Source organism: Pan paniscus, chromosome 17, assembly GCF_029289425.2.
Source record: "Pan paniscus chromosome 17, NHGRI_mPanPan1-v2.0_pri, whole genome shotgun sequence".
NCBI classification, from domain to species: Eukaryota; Metazoa; Chordata; class Mammalia; order Primates; family Hominidae; genus Pan; species Pan paniscus.
This window is the reverse complement of record NC_073266.2, coordinates 42,136,689-42,162,981: the sequence shown is the minus strand read 5'-3', so window position 1 is coordinate 42,162,981 and position 26,293 is coordinate 42,136,689. Positions and strand designations below refer to the sequence as shown.

The following is a 26,293-nucleotide window of genomic DNA, read 5'->3' as shown; positions in this document are numbered from 1 at the left end:
ACAACACACACAACACACACACAACACACCTACAACACACACATACCCACAACACAAAAAACACACAAAACACACACAACACACAAAAAACACAATACACACAACACACAAAAATCACAATACACACAGCACACACAAAACACACACAAACACACAAATGACACACACACACACAACACACACAATGCACAAAAACATACACACATACACACAACACACAAAAAATACATACAACACAAAAAACACAAAACACACATACTACACATATACAACACACAAAAACACATACAACACACGCACAGCTCACACACAAAACACACACACAACACAACACACATGTACTTCTGCCTTTTATGCCCTCAACCCAAACCTGCTTCAACAAACAACTACAGAGATCTTATTGCTGAATCTCAGTGAAGAGGGGACAGAGAGCCTTCCTCCCAACTAGCCTTCAGCCCTGGACACCAGCCTGTCTACAACAGTAGCAGTAGCAGAAGCTCACCTGTGTGAGTTCCAACTGGGCCCCAGGCAAGGTGCACTGGTGACCCTGCATTGTTGCATATATTTAAAATGCATTACAACATCCCAAGAAAAAAAGCACTTATTATGGACCCCGTCCTGCAGTTGATGAATGTGGAACTCCAGGCAGTTAATGCATTTGCCCAAGGTCTCGGAGCCAGCAAGTGGTGAGGTGGAATTAGAACTCAGGTCTGTGTAACTCCCTAGCGTGAATTCTTTACTTCCAAGCTGCCTTTGCCTTTATTCCGTAAGCAGCGGCCCTGGGAACACCCAGGAAAGAGCCAGGTTGAGGCATGTTTGGGGGCAATGGCATCTTTTTGATAGAAACAAGAAGATTGAGGGTGCGGTGCTGGACGTTCCCACGGACAATGGGCCTGACAGGGCTCATTCATCATGGCCAAGCCAGGTGACAGTGGGGTTCCACCTCACCTCCATTTAACACTATGGGAGGTTACACATTAGAGATTTGGAATCACAAAACTCCCCAGCCCCTGATAAGCCCAGCCAAGCACATAGTTTGCAGGTTATGTAAGCATGTAGAACAACTTCAGACCAGAGTTGTTTTCTTCTCCAACCCCTCCCTCCTCTGCTTTAAATAAGGTCAAAATGAAGTTATTTCATCCAAAAACTGTAAAAATAAAATACTAAATGTCAAGCAACTTAGGCATTTTAAAGTAACACATTATATTCTGCATTAATCCACAGGGCTGTCTTACAAAGAGAAGCTCTTCTCTTCCCTATCACTATTTTCTCACACTGTTCTCCCAGTTACTATTATGGCTCACCCCACACTCAAATGGTAACATTTAAATTGATCAAGCATAGAAACAGACATCATCTCAGTCCCAAGAATCTCCCCCACCTAAGTTAGAGACAGCTGCTGAAAACGAGCTGCTGGAAGGCTCGCGGTGGCGATTCTGCACTGCCTCTTTCTTTTGTGCATTGTCTAAAGTGCATGCACACCTTTCAGTGCAGACAAAACGGTCTTCTTTATCTATAAAGGAGCCACTTAGATCAACCAGACTGGCCACAGGATGTCACTGTTACTCCACACACACACACAATAGCAAGTGCGCGTTTCCACCAGGGGTTGGATCTGGCCCGGGACCTGGGCTCCCCTCAGCCCTGCCTGTCACAGAATTGTCATCCCTTCAGGTGGCACACCACAAGCCAGCAGCGTGTGCCCTGTAAAAGCCATGTAGCCTGACCCATTGTCTCAATATTCGCATTGTTCTGTATCAAAGGGGACAGGAAGAGAAAGAGAAGTGAAAAGAAGAAAAGGATCAGCGTGGTCCCTCACATCACGGGTTCTCCAAGAGTTGGACTTTGAACATTTGATGACCTTGGATAGAGCCCAGGTCCTTTTCATATATTTTATAGTGTTATATAAGGATAAGAACATCTTTTGCTTATCTTTATTTTCTAAAATTTCTGGAAAGAATGTGGAATACTTAAGCTGTTCTTAAGCTGTCTTAACTCTTCATGCGGATGCTGCTTTGCATTGGAGCCTGAGATGAGGCCAACAATGGTTAAATGCTTTCCTTTCATCCCAACAAAGCACCTGCCTCTTCCCACCACCCATTCCTCAAATGTCTCCTAGACTCAGGGGCAAGCCAAAGTCCAGGAAGAATGCATGCTCTGCAGCTGGCAAGCAAATGCCACTTCACAGTTGGCATCATGGAACTCTTATCAGGGAACATGCCAGTAGCCCCTACTGGAGCAGGAAAGTCACCTTGTATTCATGGCTGGCAGCTATTCTTCCTTCCCTGCTAGAGCCCCTCAGAGGGATGGTTTTCTATTTATTTTATTTTATTTTTGAGACAGAGTCTCGCCATGTCACCCAGGCTGGAGTGCGGTGGCGTGATCTCGGCTCACTACAACCTCCACCTCCTGGGTTCAAGTGATTCTCCTGCCTCAGCCTCCTGAGTAGCTGGGATTACAGGCGCATGCCACCACGCCCAGCTAACTTTTTGTATTTTTAGTAGAGATGGGGTTTCACCGTGTTAGCCAGGATGGTCTCAATCTCCTGACCTTGTGATCCACCTGCCTCGGCCTCCCAAAGTGCTAGGATTACAGGCGTCAGCCACCACGCCTGGCCAGAGGGATGGTTTTCTTTCCATGGCTCCTCCATAGTCTAATTCCCCTTTGCCCCCATTTTCTACCATTATCCTCAGTGTATACTCTACAAAGTCATTGGCACAAAATGGTTAAAGCTAGAATCATAGATTACCACAGCCAGTGAGAAGGGGTGTTTTGGGTAGCCACGGAGACATTTAACAATGCAGCATAAAAGGTAATCACAGAACAAAGGTACTTTGACTCATAAAGATGGGGAAAACCTTTTGCCTTACAAAGTGACTATAATAAAGCCTGGAAGTAGCTTTCATTTCAATGGAAGTTACAGCAGTTGAAACCTCCCTGCCACATGTCAGCATTACTTTAGCTACACCATAGCAGCAAAAAGAATTAAAACAAATAAAGCAGATAGTTTCTTGCAGAGTGAGCATTTAAGAAAGGAAACTGATTGTTCCAGCATTTGCAAAGATCTGTGCAGTAGCTAAGAACTTGAGCTATGTAAATACAGTTGATGGAGGCTCTGTTAATCTCCACACTGTCTCTCTGCATATTGATATCAGTATAAGAAAACAGTTAGTTATTTTGACTGGAAGTGGCTTGGATCAGTGTGAGGAGTGGACCACCTCGAGATCTAGGAGAAAATCAGTAGGCTAAAGGGAACCAAATAAAACACAAAGAAATTCCAGACCAGGACAATTGCCTTAACTATACTTGCCTTAGGATTTGAGCAATTCTCTAATGGTAATGGTTTGAAATAAATGCCAGAATAAAATCTGTCCAATAATTGCTTTTATTTCACATTCATATGGCAATTTTTTTGTATCTACATTGCATTAAATACAAAGACAATGATGAACAAGGTAGCATATTCCTGCCCTCAAGAGGTTAATTAGAGAGACAGACAAAAATGCACTAATACAGTGTGGGAGGGACTGTGTGTAATAAAGAGTCTGGCTGGCCTGTGTCCCCAGATCCGGGGAGATAACCTCTAAACCCTTGGGATTCTGAGTGATTGGAATGTTTGTTATTCATGATGCACCCCTCAGACAACACCTGCAGCTGACACTAACAAGATGACTCAGGACTGGGGCTGGCCACGCCAAAAAGACCAACGGTATGATTAGAAGGTTGGTGCATGAGTCTTAAGATATCAGCCTGACCTTCAGGGAAAGGATGAGACCTGGAGACTGAGTTCAGCTGCCTGCCAATGATCGAATCAATCAGTGTATGTAAAGAAGCCTCAGTTAACACTCTGGAAGCTGAGCTTGGGAGATCTTCCCTGCTCGGCAATACTCTCTGTGCATTGTTACTCATTGCTGGGAAGGTAACACATCCCTGAGGACACTGGAAGCTTCAAGTTTGGAAACCTCCCAGACTTCTTCCTGGTTAAATACAGCGTTTTCAGGGATTTCTGTGAGTCTCTCTAGTGAATCATCAAGCCTGGGGGGGCCTTGAGGGATGGAGACCCCTAAATTTGTAGCCAGCAGGTCTAAAGTGAGGGTACCCCCAAAGACCCCCAAACTTATGGCTGATGTCAGAAGCCTTGGGCAGACTTCTATCTGTACTGAGGACTGTGCTCCATCTAAAAGTTTGGTCTGACTCTGGATGGGCTGGAACAAAGGAAATTTGGGGTGCTAGAGGCACATGAAGGAGGCAATTGATCCAGACTGTGGGTGGTGGGGAAGAAACGCCTGGAAAGTCCTTCTGGAAAAATTATCTCTGGCACCTGGAGGAAGGATGATTAAGCATTTGAGCTCAAAGTAACCCTTGAGAAAAGCAGACTCAATCCCAAAGAGGATGTTTCATTCTCAACAAAGCGCTGTCTTTGTTTCAAACACCAAGTCATAGAAATACTTCTGGTTTTGCTCAGGAAGTTTCCCTGTCCACAGTGTGCCCAGCCAACCGCTAAAGAAGGAATTCAGTCTCCCAGAGAGGACAGAAGAGACAAACGACTAACCACACCCCAAAATGACGCTGTGACAGAGCAGGGGTGAGCTGCAGGTTACTCACAGGAATCAAGGTGAAGACAGGCTCACCCAGTCACACCCTAAACTATTCCTCTCGTGGAAGGAAGGGTTTATTAATTTCCCTTTGCAGAGAGGAGTTACTAGGCACTGAAAATTTCTAAAATGTATTCAAAGTAAACAGTAAGTCCTTAATACAGGGGGTCAGGCCATCAAAGTATTATATGGCAATGATTGTCCTCGATTACCTTTCCTGAGGGTTCTCATCCATGAGGTGCTTCTTGAGTAAATGCACACAGTTTCTCCCTTCCCCCCCCTGCCAGTCCAGATATACTCTCCTCCACAAGCTGGTAAACATTCAAAGGAGAAAGTGACTGAAGAGACTAGGAGGAAGTATAGACCCTGGATGGAGTGCTTCAGCACTGCACGCACTGCTCCATACTGAAGGATCTATTTATATGTGAATTTATCACCTCAGTCTTACTCTACATGAGAGCAGAGACCATTGTACCCTCAGCCTCCAGCACTCTGGCAAGGCAGTTACTCAGTAAATGTCTGTTCAATCAAATGAAGTTAAATAATAACTCTAAGCAGAAAATAAACCTCTAGTAATATCGCTTCTGATTTCTGAACATGGTCCTGTTTTGAGTTAACTCCCATTGGAGCAGGACACTCCAGTGAGTCTCCTTCCTCCTCCCAACCCCATCACAAGCCCACCTGCCGTTGCTGAAATGAGTGACTGCCTGCTCAATCTCCAGATGCCCACATGAGGGGAAACACTTACATCATCCCTTTTCTCCTCCTCATCTGCAATTTGTCCCTCATCTTCATTCAATTATTCAACAAATATTCACTGAGCACCTGGATCTACTTGCTGGGAACATAGCTGGGAATAACCCCATCCTAACAGAGCTTGCCTTCTTCTGGAGAAAACAGTATAAATAAGTAGCATACGGAGTATATTAAACAGTAATAAATGCAAAGGGCATAAAGCAGAGATAGTGGCAAGGACACAATTGGTGGTGAGGGGTGCAATTTTAGAATAGCCAGAGGAGGGCCATGCATTGGAGCAAAGAGCTGCAGGAGGTGGGGCGTGAGCGACATGGACTCCAAGGAAAGAGCATCCATGCAGAGGACCCAGTCAGTGCACAGATGCAGGGCGAAAGCATGCCTAGCATAAAGAAAAGCAGAGAGATCAATGCGGCAGAAACAGAATGAGGAGATGAGAGCAGAGAGGAAATAGAGGCAGCTAAGAGTACAATGTAGCAGATTTTACTCTGAATGACATAGACAGCCATCAGAAGGGTTTTCAGCAGAGTGCAATGATCTGATGTGTTTTAACAGGATCATGTAAGCTGCTGGGCTGAGAGGGATTGGAGGCAGCAAGGGAGACTGGCTAGGGGCTACTGTAGATGTCCAAGCAACAGATGTGGACAGCTGAGACCAAGGTAGCAGCAGGGAAAGCAAAGAAAATGATCAAAACCTGGGTATAATTGGAAGGTGGAGATGACAAGATTTGGTGACAGATCAGATATGGGATGTGAGAGAGAGCAGTCCAAGACGGCTCCAAGGTTTGGCCCAAGCTGCCAGAAAGAAGCCACTTTTTGAGATGAAAGATGAAGAAGGCTAGGAAAGAGCAGACCTGGGAGGAAAATATCTGGAGCTTAGTTTGGGGATTACTAACTTTGCGATTCCTGTCAGGCATCCAAATGTTTCCTCCTCCTGATGAGGCAATAATTATATGCATATATATTTATAAATATATATATATATATATATAGTGTGTGTGTGTGTGTGTGTGTGTGTGTGTATCTGCAACTTGGAGGACATGTCCAGGATGGAGATACCAGTTTTGGAATTAACAGCATATAGATGGCATTAACCAGAGAGGAGAAACAAAGGAGCCAATATCTGTCAATTTTCTAGAATGGCATCAAAACCAACATGCATCCCATGAATCACATTCCACTCCAATTCTTCCCTTGCCTGTAAGTCCAGGACAGAGCCCATTATTTTCTGTGGCAAGAGAGGTGGACTTGAACTTGGGATGAAAATATGGTGTTGGCCACTCAGAATGTAGATTGTATCTGGTATGGGTAGTGTTCAGTGTATCAAGGTCTTAGGAAGCAAGTAATTATTTCAAGGGAAATAATAACTCAAAATGGTACTAAAATAACTTAAAACTAGAGTGAGGTTGAGGTGAAGAGTGAGGCTGCAGTTGGGAGGGGACAAACTGCATCCCTTTCTCACCTCCTATTCTTGCCTGTCTTTGCAAAACAGAGGCCATGGAACTGCTGCCTCTTCTACTTTCCTATAGGTGACTTTAAGCTCCACAGTTTCTCCACAATTCACATTATGTCATTCTTCTCAATAAAGCCAAAGTAGTAAATGCATACCTCGATGTGATTCAAAGCGGGTAACTTTGGGACAAATTTACAAGTCAAATAGAAAATAATTTGTTAATCCAAGTGTCCCAATTTTGGGCTCAAAAAAAAAAAAATCTAACATACTGGCAGCTCCATGCTCGGGGTGAACAACAACAAATAAAGAAGGCCTGAGGCTTGTTCTTAACTGTGATAGAGGCTGGGGGAAGGGGAAGGGATTTGGGGGGAGTCCTAGACAAATGCTCCACGAATTTGCTGTCTCTGGAAAAAGCATTAACTTTTCCAAAAAGAGAAAAGTTAAACAAGCAGTAGCTCATTTCAAGTAGATGAAGGACTTAAAAAGTGAGCATCACCTGTTCTTGGTACCTCTAAATGGCCAACTCTTGATCCTGGAATCACAGAAGCCATGATGGGGAAACCGAAGCCTAGAGCAGGTTCTCACTCAAAGTTGCAAAGCTGGAAAGCTCCAAGCCCTATGTAGAGCCCGTACCTTCTGATCGCCAATCCAGAACATTCTCTACATCACAGCAAATTGGTTCTGAACTAAAAAAGAAAAAAAAAAAACCTCATTTGGTGTTGAATCATGTGAAGTTAGAATTTAAACTTCCAAACTTTCTGCTCTGGATTAGAAAAAAAAAAATGTTTTCCTAAGTGTTAAGAGTTCAAGGTGTCCCAGGGAAGAACACATGAAAGGTCTGCAGCAAGAGAGGTGGGAAATGAAAATACCTTCATTACTGACAGGGTTGATGGTGGAGGTCATGGTTTCTATCTGTGGGGTGGGCTTCCCCACCCCTGAGCCTCCAGATTGGACAGCCTCCCCCACCCATTCCTCTGCAGCACAGGGATGGAGTGGCCCTGTGAAATGTACAGATGGGGAGAAGGAACAGGTGCACCAGATGCAGGCTGTCTGCAGGTGGCCTCACTCCTGTAGGGGGCAGGGCATTGGGGACTGCGCTGCACAAACCCTGTTCTCCTTAGGAACTCACCAGGTGATGAAATCACTCCTCTCCTCTTCTAAGAGGAGCCAGAGGGGCATCGGGTGGTCAGGAGTGTAATTGCTAGTGAAGCTCCCTCGGTGGCAAGGACTTCAGGAGACTGCAAGCGGCATGAGGAGAGCAGAGCACTCCTCTCCCCTGATTGTGTTCAACTCCAGGAGCCACAGTCTCCTAAGCTGCGAGACAGACGCAGAAATATCTCAAGTGGCAAATGATGTGCAAAGCGATGGCAGGTGCCGCAAATGATAGTCATTATGACAGAGTAGAAGGAAAGGCGGCGGGAAGAGGGAGGTAGGAGAATAAGGGAGAGAAAAGGGGTAGAGAGAGGTGCAAACCAGCTAGGGATGTAGGAGGTGGAGAAGACCCCGCCAAAGAGCCTGCAGGTGTGAGAATGGCGCATGTGTGCAAGAGCAGGCAGCGCGGTTGGGACCCACATGGGACCGTGAAGACGTGATGCTGCAGGGAACAATGTGTGTCTGCAATGTGCTGCAGCCAGAGTCACTGTAACTTGGTGCTGTGCTGAATGAAGTGGAAGAAATGCTATTAAACTCGTGACTCCATGAGGTAATAATATTCCCAGTGAGCCCACGCCTACAGAAATACACCCAGCAAGCAGGCTTTCCAGGAGCCCCCTCTAAGTTATAACAAGCTGCCTGTATCCTGCTGCCAGGATGCAGAGAAAAAATGAAAGCCAGTAACCAACTACATTATAAACTTAGTGACCTGTTTCACCTCCCCTGGTTTAGTGACGAGCTCGGCTGCCTTTTGGGCACGGAGAAAGAAACATAAGGCTAGGATTAAGTTTCCTGGCTTTTGAAGTCATCAACAGTCAAAAATGCTTTCAGCTGGCATTTCTCTCTGTTATCCAGTCGGCTTTGATGGATTTATTTTCTTTGCCCTATTTCATGGAAGTTACTGGGGCCAATTTCCGCAAAGATGATTGCCAGGGAGTTTTTTTTAGGTGGACACGAGGTGGCGCTGTCTCTCCAGCTGTTTCAGTACTCTCTTAGGACGTGCACACTGGTTTCATTAAAGTCCTTAGAGCTTTCTAACTTGCAGTGAGAGTGAGGAATTCAATGGTCAGAAAGACACTCACTTACTTTCTCCAATCTGTGGGTCTCCGAGCCCCGGGAGAGCGGTAGAATCCTTTATACACTTCACAGTCTCACAGTTTTATTTCTCTCTGTAGCAAGTGAAGCAATTAGAAAGTAGTGCTGTATTCAAATATTCATAGTCAGCAATTGGAATTCTTGCTCGTTTTAGACTCTGGCATTTTGATTTATAAAACAAGTCTTTCTTCTTACTACAAATTACCAATGACTTCCCAATTTATTTTTAAAAATTCTCTAACAGCGTGCCCTACTTGAGGACATTTCTATTTCTGCTAAAAGACCAGGATCTCTTACATGGATTAGAGCCTAAAAATCCTGACCGGGAGATTGTAAGTCTTGCAGCTCTGGAATAGACTGAGTATCATTTCCCTTTGGGATTTATGGAGATAGCAGCAATGATCGGGGATGGTCTCCCATGAAGAGAAGACAGTGCCTCCGTGCAGTTAAGCCCCCTTGCTAAAATCACATTACAGTCAAAGATTCAATTAGGCCCCAGGCCTCCTGATTCCTGATGCAATGCTTTTTCCATGACACTCCTCTGTCTCCGTGAGTCCAAATATCTACACGTGCCTGGATTGATAATACATGTTACATGATGTTTGAAAATTTTTACTGGGTTATCTGTAATTCTAAATAGACATGCCAAGAAACCCAGTGGCTTCTAAGCAGCATGTATCAATTCAAGAGAAAAGCGATATTCTAACTTCTGGCAAAACAGCAAGTATCAAGAGTATCACTTACCACAGCTGACGTGATAAGGATGCTGCTGAGGGACCAGCATGCTGCCTCATCCCAAATATCTGCCACGGCTCCTCCCAGGGGCCAGGGAGCTGGGTGGCAGAGTCCCAGGCTTTTCTCTCAGATCTCTTCTCTGAAGTGCTCCTAATCCTCTCCACCCCCCACCCCAGTCTCTCTCCTCTCTCTCGTGAGAGCCTCGCCTCCCAGAGCAGAGTTAATTAGAGCATAGGCTTACTTCCAGCTTCTGACCACAATATGTATCAGCTGTGAGTGGAGGAATGAATCTGATCTGAAATTTTAAATCTACGTTTTCCTTGATATTTACAGATCTTACTGTTATTTGGGCTTGTGACCCTGGAATCTGTGTTAGTTGATTTTATATTGATGCATATTTTGCATGCTCTCTAGTCCAAATTACTAAGAGATGAACATGTTTCTCAGGCAAAGGGTCCACTCGGGTTTCTAATATTACTGCCCCTAGTTTCATCCAGAAACTGGAAGGCTGAAGTCTTCTTCATGATAATAAGCTGCTTGCTTCCACAAGTTTCGGTTTTTTCTGCTTTATGAGAACTAGATTGTTCAGACCCAATTACAGGTAAAAAGTCTAATATTTCAGGTTGGTTTTTAAAAAAAATTTTTTTTTTCACTAACGAAGTGTGAAAAAATTTACTAATACATTAGATAGTAATTTTAAATCAATTAAAATAGAAATTTGGGGGTTGCTGGGAAGGGGAAAATTGAGGAAGTAAGTTATCTCATTTTCTTTTTCTTTTTTTTTTTTTTTTTGAAACAGAGTCTCACTCTGTCACCCAGGCTGGAGTGCAGTGGCGCGATCTTGGCTCACCGCAAGCTCCACCTCCCAGGTTCACGCCATTCTCCTGCCTCTGCCTCCCGAGTAGCTGGGACTACAGGCACCCGCCACCACGCCCGGCTAATTTTTTTTTTTTGTATTTTTAGTAGAGACGGGGTTTCACCATGTTAGCCAGGATGGTCTCGATCTCCTGACCTCGTGATCCGCCCGCCTCGGCCTCCCAAAGTGCTGGGATTACAGACGTGAGCCACCGTGCCCAGCAAGTTATCTCATTTTCTAGAGCAATGAAATAATATGGATGCAATTCATTCATTTATTTATCCACAGAATGTATATGGGAGAGTTTGTTTATTAGGTATAGAATACTTATTATATTATGGTTATTATATATGAGGAACTTCAGGTCCTAGAGAGAGATGATGGTGAACCAGAAACACTCGATCTGTAAATATTTTGTGAATCAATGAACAATAAATGAATACATTGCATTTATATTATTTCAATTTAATTATTTTAGATACAGCAATGCTATTCTTCATCTACCCCCATTTTGGCTTTTTAGATTTTTAAAAAATTTTTTTAAATTGTTTTAATTGACATAATGATTGTACATATTTATGGAGTATATAGTGGTGTTTTGATACATATAATGTATATTGATCAGATCAGGGTAATTAACATATCCATTATCTCAAACATTTATCATTTCTTTGTGCTGGGAACATTCAATATCCTTCTTCTAGCTATTGGAAACTATTTAATGTATTAGTGTTAACTATAGTCATCCTACACTGGCATAGAACACTAGAACTTATTCCTCCTATCTATCCAAATTCAGTTTTAAATGATTTCACTGATATATACTGTGGATGAAAAAAATTATTCCCTAACCTGGCTCAAATACTTTTTATCCAAATCTCTCCAAATTCAGTTTTAAATGATTTCACTGATATATACTCTGGATGCAAAATATTATTCTCTAACCTGGCTCAAATACTTCTTATTTGATCCAAGTTCTTTTATGATAAATACATGCAGCTTAATCCTCCACTGATGACCAATTTATCCCCCGGGTAGCCACCTGGCCTTAGAGAAATTCACAGTCCCAAAAAATCTTGAAATCAAATGTCTACAGGGCCAGGTGGTCATTAAAAAGCGAATCAGGTGGGGCTAGGCAAGGACTGAGGTGAGCTGGAGAGCAGAGCTCCAGGACCTTCTAAAGGGCTGATGGCCAACTGTTGCCTCAGGGAAGCAAAGCTGTGTTGCGAGATCTTCAAATTAGAAAATCTATATTGCTGCACAAGATCTCTGATTTTTAAATGATAACAAGAGAGTTTGTTAGAACACTGTGCAGGCCAAATAAAACATGTTTTTGGGCTGGATCCAGGCTGTCAATCTGAGACCTCTGATGTATAGTGTCAGATTAAATGAAGCTTTTAGCGAGATAATAAACCCAATCCACCAACCTAATTCAGAAATACCTGGCTTTATGAAGATGGCTTCCTTCACAGCTAGAATTTGTTTAATCCCTAAATGGAAACGTTTATTAATTAAACACAGCACCATCCTATTGACACATTTGGTGAATATCACCAAAACTTCCAACAAGCTCATGCAGAATTTGAACTAGAAGAGGGTAAGAACCTTTACAGGGAAAGGTTACCTATATTGTAATTGCTCTGCCTTTTTTTATGTAAACGAAAAGTAAGTGATATTGAACCTCTGCAAAAGGCTTCTTAAGATGTAGAAGAGTACGGAATTTTTATTATCTTAGCAGAATCTAATATAATAGCTCAAATAAATCAATACATTTATTATCAAAACAAAGCTTCAGGCCAGGCGTGGTGGCTCACGCCTGTAATCCCAGCACTTTGGGAGGCCAAGGCAGGCAGATCACAAGGCCAGGAGATTGAAACACAGTGAAACCCCATCTCTACTAAAAATACAAAAAATTAGCCGGGCGTGGTGGCAGGTGCCTGTAGTCCCAGCTACTGGGGAGGCTGAGGCAGGAGAATTGCTTGAATCCAGGAGGCGGAGGTTGCAGTGAGCCAAGATCATGCCACTGCACTGCAGCCTGGGTGACAGAGCGAGACTCCATCAAAAAAAAAAAAAAAAAAAGCTTCAAAAGAGTTTCTAGGTTATTATTCCTCAATTTCTCATAAAAGCAAAGAAAAAGTTGGCTGATGCTTTAGATCATGTATTCACTTGACAAACATTTATTTTTGTTCCTAGAATAACCTGGCATCTTGAGATACTTAGTTTATTATGCTCTGAAGGCTTTTCAGCACAGAGTCTGCCTTTCAACAAATCATGCTCAACACATATTTATTAAATACTACTTTCTAGCAAATTTATTATAGAAGCAGATTTTACCTTCTGGTATTGGCAACATAAGATATCTCAAGTACCACATAAATATATACACTTACTATGTACCTATAAAATTTAAAGATAAAAATAATGGCCAGGCATGGTGGCTCATGCCTGTAATCCCCGTATTTTGGGAGGTCAAAGAGTGAGAATCGCTTGAAGCCAGGAGTTGAAGACAAGTCTGGGCAGCATAGCAAGACCCTGTCTCTACAAAATATAACAAAAAAATAGCCAGGTGTGGGTGTGCTGTAGTCTCAGCTACTCAAGAGGCTGAAGTGGGGGATCACTTGAGCCCAGGAGTTTGAGTTTGTAGTGAACTATGATCATGCTGCTGCATTCCAGCCCAGGTGACAGAGCAAGACCTTGCCTCGAAAATAGAAATAATGAAGAGGTCAGGTATCCTCCTTTAGAGAAAACAAGCATAAAATGGACAAAACTGTCTTTTAAAAAATTTGTTTTGGCATGCAGAAACCTACCAAAGCCAAAAAATAAATTAAGCAGAATTTATTCTAATACACAAAAACTGATTGAGTTTTTGGGCAAGAATGATGGAAGTCTGTGGCCTCTTGCCTGGGCTGTTCCTATGCTCCCCTTCCTCAGTTCAATTGGCAAGAATATGGCCATACCAACCTAGGCGGGCTGTAATTAGAAAGGGATTTTGCTGCCAAAGAAGGCAGGCTTGCCTTGGGGTATAGGGGAAGGAACAAACTTCTATTACATTCACACCTAAATATGGCAGCTTTGGTTTGGAATAGACTGCAAAAACCTGCAGCTTTTCTAGACTTAGGTCTTGTTTCTCAGTTTAAGGTGAGTGACTGACCAGCCAGAAATTTAATAAGGCAATCTTGGAATTTAGAACATCATGAAAGGGCTGAGATAAGCTCTCCACACATCCCTGGCTGATGGCTAAACTACCCGTGTGTAGGAGAGATCCAGAGGTCCCTTAGGAAATGTGATAAACCAAGGGAGACGTGAGAACTGGCTGCAACTTTGAATATGTTCCTCACATAACTCAATTGGCACAGGATGGAAGTCTAATAGGTTCAAGGTGTTTGAACGAAGCTTGAGCCGTCATTAGTTGACCATTAAACTATACAGACAGAGGAGTGACCTCTAGAGAGCCAGGTTAAAAAATAGAAATAGAAAAAACAGATGGGCCAAGGCATCAGCAGTTGCATATTGTGTGGGAGAGGTTTTCCACAATGTAAATTACTAGACATGTAAAAAACAGGAAAGTATGACCTGTACTTGGAGGATTTGGGAGGAAACAATTTTTAGAAACTGACTCTGAGTGATCCTAGATGTTAGGCTTAGCAGGCAAGACTTTACACAGCTGTTATAGATGTGTTCAAATAAGTAAACTAAAACAATAAACAAAAAAGAGTTAGAGAAAATGATGCTCAAAGGATAAAAGAAAAATATGCTAACAACTGGTCAAGAAGTAAGAAGTCCACACAGAGAAATAGAAGCTATATGAAAGAACCAAATGGAAATTCTAGAGTTTAAGAGTATAACTGAAAGAAAAAAAAATCACCAGCTAGGAACAACTGCAAAGTTGAAATGGCAAAAGAAAGAAGAGGAAACTTGAAGATAGATAAATGGAAACTGTTAAATCTGAAGAACAGAGAGAAATAAAGGGAGAAAAATAAACAGATCCTCAAAGGCTTGCCAGATAACATCAAGCATTTCAACATATGTGTGATGGGAGTTCCAGCAGAAGACAAGGGAAAGGTCCAGAAAATTCACTGAAGAAATAATGGCTGAAATCTCCCAAAACTTGAAAATCATTAACTTACAGATCCAAGAAGCTCAACAAGCATCAGATAAAATAAGCACAAAGAGAACCACATAGAGATACATCATTGTCAAACTACCAAAAGACAAAAACAAAGAGAAGATCTCTAACGCAGCAAAAGAAAATGACTAATCCTGGACAAAAGAATAACAGGATAAGCAACTGACTTTCATCTGAAACAATGTAACCCAGTGGGCAGTGGAATACCATATTCAAAGCACTGAAAGAAAAAAAAGTCAACCTGAAATTCTACATTCAGTAAAATCATTGTTCAAAAAGAAATTAAAGTTCCAAGTAGACAAAATGAGAAAATTCCTTTATAGCAGAACTTTGCTACAATACATACTAAAATTTAAGTTCTTCAAGATGAAAGGAAATAGAGTAACTGAAATCTCCAGAAAGAAATAAAGAGAATGTGAAATGGCAAGTAAATTGGTAAATATTAAAGATTGAAGATCATATATGTTTTTTTCTTTTCTTATACTAATTTTTTATAGACATAACATTGTTTAGGGCATTAATTACAACACCATATTTTTGGTTTATACCTGACATTGATATAACATATATAATAATACTAGAAGGAACAAGAAAATTGAGTTATATTAGTTACTATACTCTTCTCAAATTAAACCAGTATTAACCTGAGATTGTCATAAATTAAAATTGAATATTGTAATCTCTAAAGCAACCACATTTTTAAGTTTTCAAAAGCTATGACTACAAAATAAACACAGGATTTAAAATGGCACACTAAAAAATATTTATTTAACACAAAATAGTCAGCCAAAGAGGAATAGAGGAACAAGAAAAAGGACATGGACCTTATAGGGAAAAAATAGCAAAATGGGAGGCATAATTCAATGATGTCAATAATTACATTAAATATTAATCAACTCAATGCTCCAATCAAAAAGCAGAAATTATCAGACAATAACAAACAAGATTCAATTTATATGCAGTCTACAAGAGAAACACCTTAAATTCACACATGATAAATTCACATATTCACATGTTAAATTTACATATTCACTATACTCCATGAATAGAGTAACTGTAGGAGAATTACAGTGGCTATGCTGATATCAGACAAAGCAGACTTTAAGAAAAGACGTATTGCTAGAGACAAAGAGGGACATTTCATAATGATAAAAGTATTGACATGACCAGAAGATATAATAATCATAAATATGCATATACCTTATCACCAGGGCCAAAAAATTACATAAAACAGATTGAAAGGAGAAATGGACTATTTAATAATTATATAGAGAGACTTTAATACTCCTATCTCAGTAACTGAAAGATCATAACGGAAAATCTATAAGGATACACAAGTCTTGAACAACTTGATCAAACTGACAAATACAGACCCCCTCAACCCAAAAACAGAATATACATTCTTCTCAATAGCAGACAGAAATCTTAGAAATCCCCAAATATTTCAAAATGAAACAACATACTTCTCAATATCTCATGATTCACATAACAAATCATAAGGGAAATTCAAAAATATCATAAACTGAATGTAAATGAGAACCAATATATCAAAATCTATGTGTCACAGCTAAAATGTTGCTTAGAGAGAAATTTGAGCTTTATATACTTCTATTAGAAGGGGGGAAATACCTTACATCAATAATGCAAGTCTTCATCTTGAGAAGTTAGAAAAAGAAAGCAAATTAAGCACAAAATACTAGGAAGGAAATAATAAAAATCCGAGCAGAATGCCATGAACTAGAAAATAGAAAAAAGCAATAGAAGAAAGTCAATGAAATCAAAAGTTGGTTCTCTGATATGATCAACAAAATTGAAACAGTAGGCTAGCTAGACATCAGTCAAGAAACAAAGAGAGATAAAAATTTTTCCAAATTTGGAAACAAAAGAGGGAATGTGACTACAGACACTACAGAAATTAACAGGCTTATAAAAGAATATCATGAACAACTTTATGCCAACGAATTTGTTAACTTAGATGAAATGGACAAATTCCTAGAAAGACACAAATTATCAAAATTGACTCAAGAGTAAATAGAAATTTTGAATATACTTATGCCAAGTAAAGAAATTGAATTAGTAATTTAAATTCTCTCCACAAAGTTCACACGCAGATGGCATCATTGATGAATTCTTTCAAACATCTAAGAAAGATATAATACTAATTCTACGCAGCCTGTTTCAGAAAATAGAAAAGGAGAGAATACTTTCCATTGTATTCTATGAAACCACTATTAGCTGGATACTAATGCTAGACAAAGGAATTAGAATAAAAGAAAGCTATAGCCCAATATCCTTCATGGACACAGATTTTTAAATCCTTGAGAAATATTAACAAATAAAATCTAAAAGCATATGAAAAAGATTATACTCAATGGTCAAATGAAGTGTATCCCAGAACTGCAAAGTTGTTTTAACATCTTAAAATCAATTAACATAAAATACCATAGTAATAGAATAAACAAAAAAATTAATCATCTTAATAGATATAGAAAACAATTATTTGATGATTTGATTCATTATATAAATTCTCATAAAATTAGGAATGAAGGGAACTTCCTCAGCTGGATAAAGGACGTCTACAGAAAACTTTGGCAACTAACATCATCCTTCATGTTTAAAGGCTGAAAGTTATCCTCCTAAGATCAGGAACAAGGGAGAAATGCATGCTCTCACCATTTCTATTTAACACTGTGGGACAAAACAAAACAAATAAATAAAAGGCATGCATGTTGTAAAGGAAGATGTAAAACTATCTTTATACACAGACATAATCTTTGATACAGAAAAGCTTAAGGAATCTACCAAAAAATCTACTAGAGTAAGTAAACAAATTTAGTAATGTCACAATTACAAGGCCAATATACAAAATTCAGTGAGTGGCATTTTTATATATTAGCACCAATCAATTCAAAAACTCAATTAAGAAATCATTCACAAAGCATCAACAATAATAAAATACCTAGAAATAAATTTACTGAAGGAATGGCGAAACTTAAAGGAGACCTAAAATAGTGGAAAGATAAACCACATTCGTGTGTTGAAAGATTCAATATTATTAAGATGGGAATTCTCTCCAAATTGATCTTCCCATTCAAGACAATTCTTATTAAAATCCCAGGAAGTGTGAGCACAGTGGCTCACGCTTGCAATCTCAGCACTTTGGGAGGTCCATGCGGGAGGATCACTTGAGCTCAGGATTTGAACCTGGGCAACATAGTGAGACCTTGTCTCTATGAAAAATTAAAAAAGGAGGCAGGAGGATAGTTGGAGCCCGGGAGACCGAGGCTGCAATGAGCTGTGATTGTGCCACTGCACTCCTGCCTGGGTGACAGAGAGAGACCCTGCTTCAAAAGAAGCATTTTTTTTTTTTTAGAAATTGATGACAAGTTGATATAAAATTAATATGGAGATACAAAGGATCTTAAATAGCTGAAACAATTTTGAAAACGAATAAAAAATTCTTAGGATTTGTACTCACTGATTTCAAAACCTACTGTAAAGCTATACAGTAAGCAAGACAATGCAGTACTGGTTGTAAGAATAGTCATATAGATAAAAAATGGAACAGAGAGTTCAGAAATGAACCAAAACATATATGGTCAACTGATTTCAACATAGTGCCAAGGCGATTCAACAGAGAAAGAATAGCCTTTTCCGGAAAGTATGCTAGAACAATTGGACATTCATATACAAAGTAAACTAAGAAGCTTGATCCTTAACTCTCATCATAGAAAAAAATTAATGCAAATGGATGCCTGAACTAAGAGTGAGCTAAACTATAAAACTCCTAGGAGAAAATTTTTGTCACTTAGGTTAGGCAATTTTTTTTTTTTAATGAAATTAAAAGCATCATTAGAAAAGAAAAAAATTGATAAATTATACTCTATCAAATATAAAAATTTTGCTTTTCAAAAGACATCATTAGAAAATTAATAGAGGCCACAGACTGGGAAAGAAGATTTGCAAAACATACATTTCATAAAAGACTTCTATTCAGAATATATAAAGCACTCTTACAACTCAATAATAAGACAACATTTTAAAATCACAAAAGATTTAAATGGATACTTCCCCAAAGATGGCATACACATGGCAGAAAAGCACATTTTAAAATGCTCAAAATCATTAGTCATTAGGGAAATGCAAACTTACAATGAAAGACACCACTGATTGGGAGCCAAGATGGCCGAATAGGAACAGCTCTGGTCTACAGCTCCCAGCGTGAGCGACGCAGAAGACGGTGATTTCTGCATTTCCATCTGAGGTACCGGGTTCATCTCTCTAGGGAGTGCCAGACAGTGGGCGCAGGTCAGTGGGTGCGCGCACCGTGCGCGAGCCGAAGCAGGGCGAGGCATTGCCTCACTTGGGAAGTGCAAGGGGTCAAGGAGTTCCCTTTCCAAGTCAAAGAAAGGGGTGACGGAGGGCACCTGGAAAATCGAGTCACTCCCACCCGAATACTGCGCTTTTCCGACGGGCTTAAAAAACGGCGCACCACGAGATTATATCCGGCACCTGGCTTAGAGGGTCCTACGCCCACGGAGTCTCGCTGATTGCTAGCACAGCAGTCTGAGATCAAACTGCAAAGCGGCAGCGAGGCTGGGGGAGGGGCGCCCGCCATTGCCCAGGCTTGCTTAGGTGAACAAAGCAGCCGGGAAGCTCAAACTGGGTGGAGCCCACCACAGCTCAAGGAGGCCTGCCTGCCTCTGTAGGCTCCACCTCTGGGGGCAGGGCACAGACAAACAAAAAGACAGCAGTAACCTCTGCAGACTTAAATGTCCCTGTCTGACAGCTTTGAAGAGAGCAGTGGTTCTCCCAGCACACAGCTGGAGATCTGAGAACCGGCAGACTGCCTCCTCAAGTGGGTCCCTGACCCCTGAGCAGCCTAACTGGGAGGCACCCCCTAGCAGGGTCACACTGACACCTCAAATGGCAGGGTATTCCAACAGACCTGCAGCTGAGGGTCTTGTCTGTTAGAAGGAAAACAAACAGAAAGGACATCCACACCAAAAACCCATCTGTACATCACCATCATCAAAGACCAAAAGTAGATAAAACCACAAAGATGGGGAAAAAACAGAACAGAAAAACTGGAAACTCTAAAAAGCAGAGTGCCTCTCCTCCTCCAAAGGAACGCAGTTCCTCACCAGCAACGGAACAAAGCTGGATGGAGAATGATTTTGACGAGCTGAGAGAAGAAGGCTTCAGATGATCAAATTACTCTGAGCTACGGGAGGATATTCAAACCAAAGGCAAAGAAGTTGAAAACTTTGAAAAAAATTTAGAAGAATGTATAACTAGAATAACCAATACAGAGAAGTGCTTAAAGGAGCTGATGGAGCTGAAAACCAAGGCAAGAGAACTATGTGAAGAATGCAGAAGCCTCAGGAGCCGACGCGATCAACTGGAAGAAAGGGTATCAGTGATGGAAGATGAAATGAATGAAATGAAGTGAGAAGGGAAGTTTAGAGAAAAAAGAATAAAAAGAAACGAGCAAAGCCTCCAAGAAATATGGGACTATGTGAAAAGACCAAATCTACGTCTGATTGGTGTACCTGAAAGTGATGGGGAGAATGGAACCAAGTTGGAAAACACTCTGCAGGATATTATCCAGGAGAACTTCCCCAATCTAGCAAGGCAGGCCAACGTTCAGATTCAGGAAATACAGAGAACGCCACAAAGATACTCCTCAAGAAGAGCAACTCCAAGACACACAATTGTCAGATTCACCAAAGTTGAAATGAAGGAAAAAATGTTAAGGGCAGCCAGAGAGAAAGGTCGGGTTACCCTCAAAGGGAAGCCCATCAGACTAACAGCGGATCTCTCGGCAGAAACCCTACAAGCCAGAAGAGAGTGGGGGCCAATATTCAACATTCTTAAAGACAAGAATTTTCAACCCAGAATTTCATGTCCAGCCAAACTAAGCTTCATAAACGAAGGAGAAATAAAATACTTTACAGACAAGCAAATGCTGAGAGATTTTTGTCACCACCAGGCCTGCCCTAAAAGAGCTCCTGAAGGAAGCATTAAACATGGAAAGGAACAACCGGTACCAGCCGCTGCAAAATCATGCCAAAATGTAAAGACCATCGAGACAGGAAGAAACTGCATCAACTAACGAGCAAAATAACCAGCTAACATCATAATGACAGGATCAAATTCACACATAACAATATTAACTTTAAATGTAAATGGACTAAATGCTCCAATTAAAAGACACAGACTGGCAAATTGGATAAAGAGTCAAGACCTATCAGTGTGCTGTATTCAGGAAACCCATCTCATGTGCAGAGACACACATAGGCTCAAAATAAAAGGATGGAGGAAGATCTACCAAGCAAATGGAAAACAAAAAAAGGCAGGGGTTGCAATCCTAGTCTCTGATAAAACAGACTTTAAACCAACAAAGATCAAAAGAGACAAAGAAGGCCATTACATAATGGTAAAGGGATCAATTCAACAAGAAGAGCTAACTATCCTAAATATATATGCACCCAATACAGGAGCACCAAGATTCATAAAGCAAGTCCTGAGTGACCTACAAAGAGACTTAGACTCCCACACATTAATAATTGGAGACTTTAACACCCCACTGTCAACATTAGACAGATCAACGAGACAGAAAGTCAACAAGGATACCCAGGAATTGAACTCAGCTCTACACCAAGCAGACCTAATAGACAGCTACAGAACTCTCCACCCCAAATCAACAGAATATACATTTTTTTCAGCACCACACCACACCTATTCCAAAATTGACCACATACTTGGAAGTAAAGCTCTCCTCAGCAAATGTAAAAGAACAAATTATAACAAACTATCTCTCAGACCACAGTGCAATCAAACTAGAACTCAGGATTAAGAATCTCACTCAAAACCGCTCAACTACATGGAAACTGAACAACCTGCTCCTGAATGACTACTGGGTACATAAAGAAATGAAGGCAGAAATAAAGATGTTCTTTGAAACCAATGAGAACAAAGACACAACATACCAGAATCTCTGGGACGCATTCAAAGCAGTGTGTAGAGGGAAATTTATAACACTAAATGCCCACAAGAGAAAGCAGGAAAGATCCAAAATTGACACCCTAACATCACAATTAAAAGAACTAGAAAAGCAAGAGCAAACACATTCAAAAGCTAGCAGAAGGCAAGAAATAACTAAGATCAGAGCAGAACTGAAGGAAATAGAGACACAAAAAACCCTTCAAAAAATTAATGAATGCAGGAGCTGGTTTTTTGAAAGGATCAACAAAATTGATAGACCGCTAGCAAGACTAACAAAGAAAAAAAGAGAGAAGGATCTAATAGATGCAATAAAAAATGATAAAGGTGATATCACCACCGATCCCACAGAAATACAAACTACCATCAGAGAATACTACAAACACCTCTATGCAAATAAACTAGAAAATCTAGAAGAAATGGATAAATTCCTGGACACATACACTCTCCCAAGACCAAACCAGGAAGAAGTTGAATCTCTGAATAGACCAATAACAGGATCTGAAATTATGGCAATAATCAATAGCTTACCAACCAAAAAGAGTCCAGGACCAAATGGATTCACAGCCGAATTCTACCAGAGGTACAAGGAGGAACTGGTACCATTCCTTCTGAAACTATTCCAATCAATAGAAAAAGAGGGAATCCTCCCTAACTCACTTTATGAGGCCAGCATCATTCTGATACCAAAGCCGGGCAGAGACACAACCAAAAAAGAGAATTTTAGACCAATATCCTTGATGAACATTGATGCAAAAATCCTCAATAAAATACTGGCAAAACGAATCCAGCAGCACATCAAAAAGCTTATCCACCATGATCAAGTGGGCTTCATCCCTGGGATGCAAGGCTGGTTCAATATACGCAAATCAAAAAATGTAATCCAGCATATAAACAGAGCCAAAGACAAAAACCACATGATTATCTCAATAGATGCAGAAAAAGCCTTTGACAAAATTCAACAACTTTTCATGCTAAAAACTCTCAATAAATTAGGTATTGATGGGACGTATTTCAAAATAATAAGAGCTATCTATGACAAACCCACAGCCAATATCATACTGAATGGGCAAAAACTGGAAGCATTCCCTTTGAAAACTGGCACAAGACAGGGATGCCCTCTCTCACCACTCCTATTCAACATAGTGTTGGAAGTTCTGGCCAGGGCAATTAGGCAGGAGAAGGAAATAAAGGGTATTCAATTAGGAAAAGAGGAAGTCAAATTGTTCCTGTTTGCAGACGACATGATTGTATATCTAGAAAACCCCATTGTCTCAGCCCAAAATCTCCTTAAGCTGATAAGCAACTTCAGCAAAGTCTCAGGATACAAAATCAATGTACAAAAATCACAAGCATTCTTATATACCAACAACAGACAAACAGAGAGCCAAATCATGAGTGAACTCCCATTCACAATTGCTTCAAAGAGAATAAAATACCTAGGAATCCAACTTACAAGGGATGTGAAGGACCTCTTCAAGGAGAACTACAAACCGCTGCTCAAGGAAATAAAAGAGGATACAAACAAATGGAAGAACATTCCATGCTCATGGGTAGGAAGAATCAATATCGTGAAAATGGCCATACTGCCCAAGGTAATTTACAGATTCAATGCCATCCCCATCAAGCTACCAATGACTTTCTTCACAGAATTGGAAAAAACTATTTTAAAGTTCATATGGAACCAAAAAAGAGTCCGCATCGGCAAGTCAATCCTAAGCCAAAAGAACAAAGCTGGAGGCATCACACTACCTGACTTCAAACTATACTACAAGGCTACAGTAACCAAAACAGCATGGTACTGGTACCAAAACAGAGATATAGATCAATGGAACAGAACAGAGCCCTCAGAAATAACGCCACATATCTACAACTATCTGATCTTTGACAAACCTGAGAAAAACAAGCAATGGGGAAAGGATTCCCTATTTAATAAATGGTGCTGGGAAAACTGGCTAGCCATATGTAGAAAGCTGAAACTGGATCCCTTCCTTACACCTTATACAAAAATCAATTCAAGATGGATTAAAGACTTAAACATTAGACCTAAAACCATAAAAACCCTAGAAGAAAACGTAGGCATTACCATTCAGGACATAGGCATGGGCAAAGACTTCGTGTCTAAAACACCAAAAGCAACGGCAACAAAAAACAAAATTGACGAATGGGATCTAATTAAACTAAAGAGCTTCTGCACAGCAAAAGAAACTACCATCAGAGTGAACAGGCAACCTACAAAATGGGAGAAAATTTTCGCAACCTACTCATCTGACAAAGGGCTAATATCCAGAATCTACAATGAACTCAAACAAATTTACAAGAAAAAAACAAACAACCCCATCAAAAAGTGGGCGAAGGACATGAACAGACACTTCTCAAAAGAAGACATTTATGCAGCCAAAAAACACATGAAAAAATGCTCATCATCACTGGCCATCAGAGAAATGCAAATCAAAACCACAATGAGATACCATCTCACACCAGTTAGAATGGCAATCATTAAAAAGTCAGGAAACAACAGGTGCTGGAGAGGATGTGGAGAAATAGGAACACTTTTACACTGTTGGTGGGACTGTAAACTACTTCAACCATTGTGGAAGTCAGTGTGGCAATTCCTCAGGGATCTAGAACTGGAAATACCATTTAACCCAGCCATCCCATTACTGGGTATATACCCAAAGGACTATAAATCATGCTGCTATAAAGACACATGCACACGTATGTTTATTGCAGCATTATTCACAATAGCAAAGACTTGGAACCAACCCAAAGTCCAACAATGATAGACTGGATTAAGAAAATGTGGCACATATACACCATGGAATACTATGCAGCCATAAAAAATGATGAGTTCATGTCCTTTGCAGGGACATGGATGAAATTGGAAAACATCATTCTCAGTAAACTATCGCAAGAACAAAAAACCAAACACTGCATATTCTCACTCATAGGTGGGAATTGAACAATGAGATCACATGGACACAGGAAGGGGAATATCACACTCTGGGGACTGTTGTGGGGTGGGGGAGGGGGGAGGGATAGCATTGGGAGATATACCTAATGCTAGATGATGAGTTAGTGGGTGCAGTGCACCAGCATGGCACATGTATACATATGTAAATAACCTGCACAATGTGCACATGTACCCTAAAACTTAAAGTATAATAAAAAAAAGAAAGACACCACTATGAAATTATTGAAATGGCTAAAATCAAACAGACTGACACTACCAAGTGTTGGCAAGGAAGTAGAGAAACTGGAAACTGCACAGATTGTTGGTGAGAATGAAATGTAATGGTCTGTTTAGAAAACAGTTCAGCAGTTTAGCAAAGTGTTTCCATATGACTCAGCAATTTCACCTTGAGCAATTTCATTCTGAGTTATCTACTAAAGAGAAATGAAAATATGTCCACAAGAAGATTGTTCATACTAGCATTATTCATAATAGCTAGACACTGAAAACCATCCAAACTGCTATCAATTAGTGAAAGGATTAACCAAATCTGGTATTCATACAATGGAATAAATAAAAAGGAACAAACTACTGGTAACATTCAACAACATGGCTAGACCTCAAAACACCTGTGCTACTTGAAAGAAGCCAGAGAGTAATGGCTATGTATTATATAATTTCATTTATATAAAATGTCTAGAAAAGGGAAACTACATAACAGAAAAAAAGATTGATGGATGCATGAAACTGGGTAGACTGCAAAAATCCACACAGGAACTTTCAGGATGATGAAAATGTTTTAAAACTGGATCATGGTAATGACTGCATAACTGTGTGAATTTATCTACACTTGTATAACTTCTATCCACTTACAGTGAGTGCATTTCATGGTATTTAAATCATTCCTCAATAAAAGTTCTTAAAAACAGATTTGATCCCTGCCTCTTGGAATTTGTAATCCATGCCACGTTCTTTCTAGATCATCCCACTTCTTAATCATAACAATATTGAAACTATCCAGGTAGCCAAGTTTCACACAGAATCTCTGATATCCTTAATGTCCCATAAAAGGAGAAAGTTTTCACTCTATCTTCTCCAACCATGCTAGTTTCCATACTTCCTCAATACATGCATGTTGGCTAAGCACTTTGGGAGGCCCAGGCGGGCGGATCACTTGAGGTCAGGAGTTCGAGACCAGCCTGGCCAATATGGTGAAACCCCATCTCTACTCAAAATACAAAAATTAGCCGGCGTGGTGACGCATGCTTGTAGTCCTAGCTACTTGGGAGGCTGAGGCAGAAGAATCACTTGAACCCGGGAGGCAGAGGTTGCAGTGAGCCCAGATTGCACCACTATACTCCAGCCTGGGCAACAGAGTGAGACTCTGTCTCAAAAAAAAAAAAAAGAAAAAAAGAAAGAAAGAAAAAACATGCATTTTGGCTGAATGAAAAAAATGGCTAAAATAATAGTGATAATTTTAAAATAAATCTATAGAAATCTTTCTCATTTCTGAAATATAAGTAGATTCTCTAGAGAAGTCGTTTTCAGCTACAGGCCATTTTGACCGCCAG

General features: G+C 40.4%; 1 long non-coding RNA gene across 4 annotated transcripts in view; it reads right to left on the bottom strand.

Annotated features, from left to right (window-relative positions):
• Positions 1-11,051, bottom strand: part of LOC106634024 (uncharacterized) — a 275,737-nt gene extending 264,686 nt beyond the window's left edge. For 2 of the 4 annotated variants that reach the window (XR_010110107.1, XR_010110109.1), the window contains exons 1-3: positions 9,792-11,051; positions 9,039-9,121; positions 7,297-7,486 (exon numbers count right to left, since the gene is read on the bottom strand). This is a non-coding gene — a long non-coding RNA (uncharacterized LOC106634024). The remainder of the gene's footprint in view (positions 1-7,296; positions 7,487-9,038; positions 9,122-9,791) is intronic. The other 2 variants (XR_010110108.1, XR_001337372.4) reach the window with 2 other exon arrangements.
• Positions 11,052-26,293: the final 15,242 nt, after the last annotated feature.